Raw genomic sequence first — 6,771 nt, forward strand, 5'->3', positions numbered from 1 at the left:
AGAGATACAGAGAGAGACACAGAGATACAGAGAGGGAGACAGATACAGAGAGATACACAGAGAGATAGAAACAGAGAGATACAGAGATAGACACACAGAGACAGAGATAGATACAGAGAGATACAGAGATAGACACACAGAGACAGAGATAGATACAGAGACGGAGTGAGAGACACAGAGACAGAGAGATACAGAGAGACAGAGAGCTACAGAGTCAGAGACACAGAGTGAGAGACAGAGACAGAGAGACAAGCAGGAGCCTGAAGGGTCGGCAGCCCCAGCCATGTTGGCTGAGATGCATTCCATTCTGGAGTTTTCACTGGAAACCAAACTCTCCAACCTGAGTTCTGTCACATCTTGAGCTTCAGATTAAAAAAAACTGCATTTTTTTCACCAGGGAAGCCCAAAAAAAACTGATTTTTAAATATCAAGAGGAACCAGGGATTCAGAAAATTAGGCAACCTCGTTTTTGCCAGGTTGGAACATTCTTCCTTTGAAAAGTTGTGCCTGCTTGTGATTCCCAGGCAGAGCAGGGTCCCTGACCACGTGGGCGGGAGGGAGATGTGTGGACGCAGTTCACTCCAGCAGTCAGGCAGTCACCAGAAGACCCGCTGCTGGGCTGGTCCAGGCTCGCTGTCTGTGTTCTGCCCTCCCAAGGTGTCCCTCTGGAAATGCGCCTGCCCCCTGGATGCCCTCAGGCACCATCACCCGTCATCTGGGCTTTTCCAGCTTCCCGCCAACATTAACCGTGGGGCGGACTCTGCCAGGGAATCTTGGCCGCCATCTGGGAACCGGGGTGCTGAGGGCCTGCTTGCACACCATGTCTGGACAGGTGTGGCGTTCTCCTGCCATGGAACAGGTGATGGGCCAGCGTCTGGTCACTGTGTGCAAGTGTCGGGAGGTACATGTAGCCTGAGGGAGAGACACTCCCTTGTTGTTTTAAACTATGAAGAAATTGGGGGACGTTTGTTACTCAGAATAACCTAGCCTGTGCTAACAGATACAGGAAGGAAATAGTCCCTCCTTACTAAAAAGGAGTGAAGGGTCCTTAGAAAGGTAACATATGACTTCTCAAGGTCATGGACCCAACTAGCGGCAGAACAAAGTCAAGGCTATCTGACCCAAGGCTGGCCTTTGACCCAAAGCAGGAGATTGGGGTGGCAGGGAATCTGGGCTGAGTTGCTCCTTGTTTCTCCTGGGAATGACTCGGGGCCCCTTCCTATGATTCCATCCTCGCAGGATGGGGAAAAATGTTTCTGTACAAAGGAGCAGAAGCCAAGTTGGTTTCAAGATTTCTCGGCAGTGCAAAACGCCAACTGGACCAACGTCCTAGTGAACATGAAAGATAAAGGTCCTGACCCTAAATTCCACGCCCGTCTGTTGTTAACCTCGTGAGGTGGTAACAGGAAGTCATCCTCCTGTAGGCAATGTGTCCTTCTCCAAAGATGCTCCTGAAGGGTGCGCCCCAGCTGCTCAGGAGAGCCAGATGGGGACTCTGGCTGAGGGGAGGTCACGGGGTGGGGGGTGGCAGTGACAAGTTCGCTCCATGTGAATCCTTGTGCATTTTGGTTATAAAGTTGAAAAGTGCATACTTGTCTTTGGAAGGTCGTTAGGGAGTAAATGGAAGAGTGAACATTTCTGGATTAGATGCATGTGAGTGGTTTGTGTTGTGTGATACTCTGAGACCTGGGTGGGAGGGTTCCCATCCCCTGTCTGGGCCTCAGTTTTGCTGTTTATAAAGGGAAAACGTGACCTTTCATCTCGCAAGGACTACTTTACTCCTCAGCTGGATTACTGGGACACCGTTGGCTGTTTGGTAAAGGAGACTCTCCCATCCCCCGTCCTGGTGTCTCACCAACATATTCCAGAAGTTTTCAGTGATAATTCACTAGGGGGTTTTTGTGTGCTTGCTTAAGGAATGGTTTTATTCATGGAATTCCAGGACGCCCCAGGAAATCACTTGAGGCTCCGCAGAGAATTGTAGAACCAGGACTCAACGGCCATGTCTGTGGTTTGAGACGGTTAATGGGATGAACCCAGTTTGGGGAAAGCTGACCTGTGACTAAGTGCTGTCTATAGCTTGACAGCTCTCACTGCCACCCCCAGATGGAACAGATGGGGACTCAGCCCAGCCAGGCTCCAGAACAGCCCCCAGCCACCCCCATGGCCTGCCACCATGGTGGGGTGGCCCCGAACCTCCGTCGGCTTTGGTTCTGCAACTTTTTCCAAACCTGAAGCGTGATTCATGTCCCAGATCAACTTGTGGAATTTCTGAAAGCTGAGGAGTCTGTGCTTCCTAGAGGCTGCCCTACTCCCACCTTTGGTGGCAGCCCGAGAAGGAAGCTGGGAAAACATGCACCACATTCTTCCTGCATGAAGCACCGTCCGCATCGGGGAGGAAGCGATGGCTAAGAGCCTGGATGACTCCCGGCGTCTCAGATGGCTCTCTGTAAATGCGTTTAGACTGATCTTATTGGACAAGCCCGGTAGTTATCTGAACCCCCGGACAGCGCACAGTCCATAATATTTTGCCGTTTGCTGACAAAGACCGTGGATTATCTCTTCTCCCCATTGCTGTCGCTTTTCTTCTTAGAGAAAGAAAACACTGGCCAGAGTGGAGGTGGGTGGTCCATCCCTCGTTCTAGCCGAGGACACGTTGCCGTCCCCCAGCAAGGCGGTCCCCCGGGAGGACTTGTGATGCTCGCCCCACGTACTAGCAGTGCTGGTAAAGAGATGAATAACCCCTGTCTGGTTAATTGCTCTTTGATTTCCCCATGCCAATGAAAACCGGCCGTTTTCTGCTGAGCTTTTATCTGGAGTGGGTATCACCCCTGCTCCAGAGCACAGCGATGAGAGATAAAGGCCACAGAGAAGCGGCGGTCTCTGTGGGTCTCTGAGCCATCGGGGGAGCAACAAGGCAGCCATTGTGCAGCCCACAAAGGGTCACAGGAGAGGGACCCACCAGAGGAGGTGGTGGGGAAGCGCTTCCCCGTGGGAACTCTTGCAAAACTGGGATCTGCCGTGTGGTATGTGCTAAGGGGCGTCATGGGCAGTTTCCCTGCGGCTAAATAGTCCTGCAACCCTGATTCTTCCCCTTTATTTTTAAATTGTTTTAGTTAATAAGCTTTATTTTTCAAAGCAGTTTTAGGTGCACTGCAAAACTGAGTAGGAAGTACAGAGATCTGCCATATCCGTCCTCCCCACCCCCTCTACTTACAACCCTCCTCCACTCTCACCATCTCCCACCAGAGTGGTAATTTGTTACAACTGATGGACCTGTGTTGACATGTCATTATCACCGAAAGCCCATAGTTTACACGGAGGTCACTCTTGGTGGTGGACATTCGTGGATCTGGGCAAATATACAATGACACCTATCCATCATTACTGTTTCATATGGAGTAACTTCACTGTCCTGAATATCCTCCATCTATTCAACCCCCTCCACCCCCTGGCAACCACTGAGTTTTTTACTGTCTCCATAGTTTTGTCTTTTCCAGAATGTCATATAGTTGGAATCACATAGTCTGGAGCCTTTTCAGATTGACTTCTTTCACTTAGTAACGTGTATTTAAGGCTCCTGCACGTCTTTGTATGACTTGATAGCCCATTTCTTTTTAGTGCTGAATATTATCCCATTGTCTGGATGGACCACCGCTGATTTATCCATTCACCTTCTGAAGGACATCTTGGTTGCTTCTAAGTTTTGGCAGTTATGAATAAATGTGCTATAAACATCTGCGTGCCAGTTTCTGTGTGGATATGTTTCCAGTTCATTTGGATAAATATCAAGGAGCGTGATGGCTGGATGATACGGTAAGAGTGTGTTTAGTTCCGAAAGAAAACTCCAAATTGTCTTCCGAAGCGGCAGCCGTGAGTAAGAGTTCCTCCTCCACATCCTCCCCAGCATCTGGTGTCGTCAGTGTTTTTGACCTTGGCCATTCTCACAGGTATGTAGTGGTATCTCATCTCATAATTGTTTTAATTTGCATTTCCCTAATGACATATGAGGTTGAGCATCTTTTACGCTTATCTGTCATCCGTTTATCTTCTTTGGTGAGGTTTCTGTTCATGTCTTTTCCCCATTTTCAATCAGGTTGTTCGTTTTCTGATTGCTGAGCTTTAAGAGTCCTTTGTATATTTTGGATAACAGTCCTTTATCAGATGTGTCTTTGCAAATATTTTCTCCCCGGCTGTGACCTGTCTTTTCGTTCTCGTCACATTCTTTTTTGCAGAGCAGGTTTTTAATTTTAATAAAGTCCAGCTTATCAATTCTTTCTTGCATGGATTATGATTTGGTGTTTCATATAAAAGGTCATCACTGTACCCCAGGTCCTCTAGATTTTCTCCTGTGTTATCTTCTGGGGGTTTTATAATTTTGCATTTTACATTTAAGTCTGTAATCCATTTTGAGATAGTTTCCATGAAGGTCTGTGTTTAAAGTTTTTTTTTTTTTTTTTTTTTTTGCACGTGGCTGTTCAGTGGTTCCAGCACCATTTGTTGAAAGACTACCTTTGTCCATTGTGCTGCCTTTATCCAAAGCCTTATTTTTAATACTTGATTCATCATGTGTCATATTCTTTGGACATACCATAATATATTTATCCAGTTTCTATTTTGGATATTGATTGTATGTTTCGTATCATTTTGCTAGTAACTGTCGTATTGTCATGTATTTACCTAGGGGCTTGCTAAGTCAAAAGTGTTGGAATACTTTCGGAGCCCTCGATACATTGTCCTCAGAAATGGCCACGCAGTTTGCCATCAGGATAGGAAATGTTCATCCACCCAAAGCTCACCAATGCAGAGGATTATCAGTGAAAACACCTTGATGAGTCCGGAAGCTATGCTCTTTCAGTGTACCCTCCTTTGACTACTAGTGAACTTGAATGTTTATTTCAAAAGTTTCTTGAGCACGTTTGGTGTTACTTTTCTGTTCATGTCATTTTAAACCTTTGCTTTATGAATTTGTAATCGTTCTTTAAAGGCAAGGAACGTGAACATTTATCTCATGTGGTTTCCAGAGGTTTCTCCAGTTTGCCTTGGCCTTTTACTGTGATTCATCATGGGTTTTTTTGTTGTTGTTGCTGTTCCTAATGGAGGTTTAAATATATTTTAAATGTTTTTTTCCTTTGCTTTTTATGCTTACAAATGTCTTTCCTACCTGGAGCTTGTGTAAATATTGTCCTCTACTTTTAATGTTGTTTCATGTCTTCGCTTTTTACATTCCGCTCTGATTCATCTGGACTCTGTTTTGGCATAAGATGGAGCTCTAGTTGGCCATTTTCCTAAATGACTAACTGACTATCCAGCTCGGCTATTCGGTGAAGAATCTTTTCTAGCTCCACTTATTTGAAAACCAACTCTTACACAGTCTGTTTCTAGACCTTTTGTGCATTCTTACTGATTCTTACTAGCTGTGACATGAGCTGGTGTCATACATTTAAAATTACTGAGGAAATATGTATGTGTGTATACGTATATATACACACACACACGACGTTATCACACACACTTTATTATAGTAATTGGTTCATGTTATATAGAGGCTGAGAAGTTCCAGGATCTGCCTTCAAGCTGGAGAACCAGGAAAGCTGATGGTGTAATTCAGTCTGAGTTCAAAGGCCTGAGAACTGGGGCGGGGGAGGGGGGAGTGGTGTAAAACCCAGTCCGAGTCTCAAGGCCCAAGACCCAGGAATGCTAATGTCTGAGGACAGGAGAAGATGGACGTCCCAAGTCAGGCAGAGGGCAAATTCTCCCTTCCTCCACCTTTTTGTTCTATTCAGGCCCTTGATGGACTGGATGATGTCTCCATGCCTTGGGGAGGGCCATCTTCTTTACTCAGTCTACAAATGTAAATGTTAATGTCTTCCAGAAACACCAGACACTCCCATAAATAATATTTTAATAGTTATATCTGGGCATCCCTTAGACACATACAATTATCAACTTGATGCATACAATTAACCGTCAAAATGTGGGACAGTGTGTATCGTGACTCACTATTATTTTTCCCGAAAGGCCTTGGCTACTATTCTTACTCATTTATTCGAGGTTAATTTTAGAATCACTTCGTCAAAATGCCCTCCTGGCAAGAATGAAGGGATTCTCTGTGGCAAAATAACTCAGTACAAGTGGGCACCTATGCACCAAAATGGGCCTTCACCGTGATGACCTTAGATGAACATCAGCTTCTGGGTTCATGGCCTTCCAGGAGGCAGGGGACACTGAAAGGCCACAGCCTGTCTATTGAGGAGATTCTAATGGAGTCTATTGCTAAAACTCCAAGGGACTCACATCTGCATTATTAAACATACCCCCAAGGTCCCCCCGGCGAAGCCAGGAAAACTGTCTATAAAGAATTTGGCATTGAGTGGAGAAAAAATTCTCCCTGAGAATTTATAACCATAAGCCAGTCCACACATGGTTTTCAGCCCAAGTTCACACTACCTGGATGATCCAAAGAGTCTCAACCTGAAAATTTAGTTTAGAGGGGTCATGGGATGAGTGGTTGTGGGTTGGCAGGACTGTGATGTACTTGAAGGAAGGGAATATAAACCCTGTCTGGGGAAACTCACCTTTAAATCAGGCCTCAAAAAATCCCCCAAATAAGCCCACTACAGGGGCTTGAGTTCACAATCAAGATCACATTACACACAAGGAAAGAGGGCCCCATGAATAAGACCCAAATGAAAAACAAAAAGCAAAATGCTGCAACTGTAAGAATCAGACACACTGGACCTCACATATTGGAAGTATTGAAAAGAATAT

The 6,771-nt window shown here is 45.7% G+C and overlaps 1 long non-coding RNA gene across 1 annotated transcript; it reads left to right on the top strand.

The window, feature by feature from the left end:
- The first annotated feature begins 2,080 nt into the window (after positions 1-2,080).
- LOC129392682 (uncharacterized) lies at positions 2,081-4,812 on the top strand. The gene is made up of 3 exons (XR_008619034.1): positions 2,081-2,620; positions 3,622-3,950; positions 4,685-4,812. It is a non-coding gene; the product is annotated as an uncharacterized lncRNA (long non-coding RNA).
- The last annotated feature ends 1,959 nt before the right edge of the window (positions 4,813-6,771 follow it).

This window comes from Physeter macrocephalus, chromosome 13 (assembly GCF_002837175.3).
Source record: "Physeter macrocephalus isolate SW-GA chromosome 13, ASM283717v5, whole genome shotgun sequence".
In the NCBI taxonomy this organism is placed as follows: domain Eukaryota; kingdom Metazoa; phylum Chordata; class Mammalia; order Artiodactyla; family Physeteridae; genus Physeter; species Physeter macrocephalus.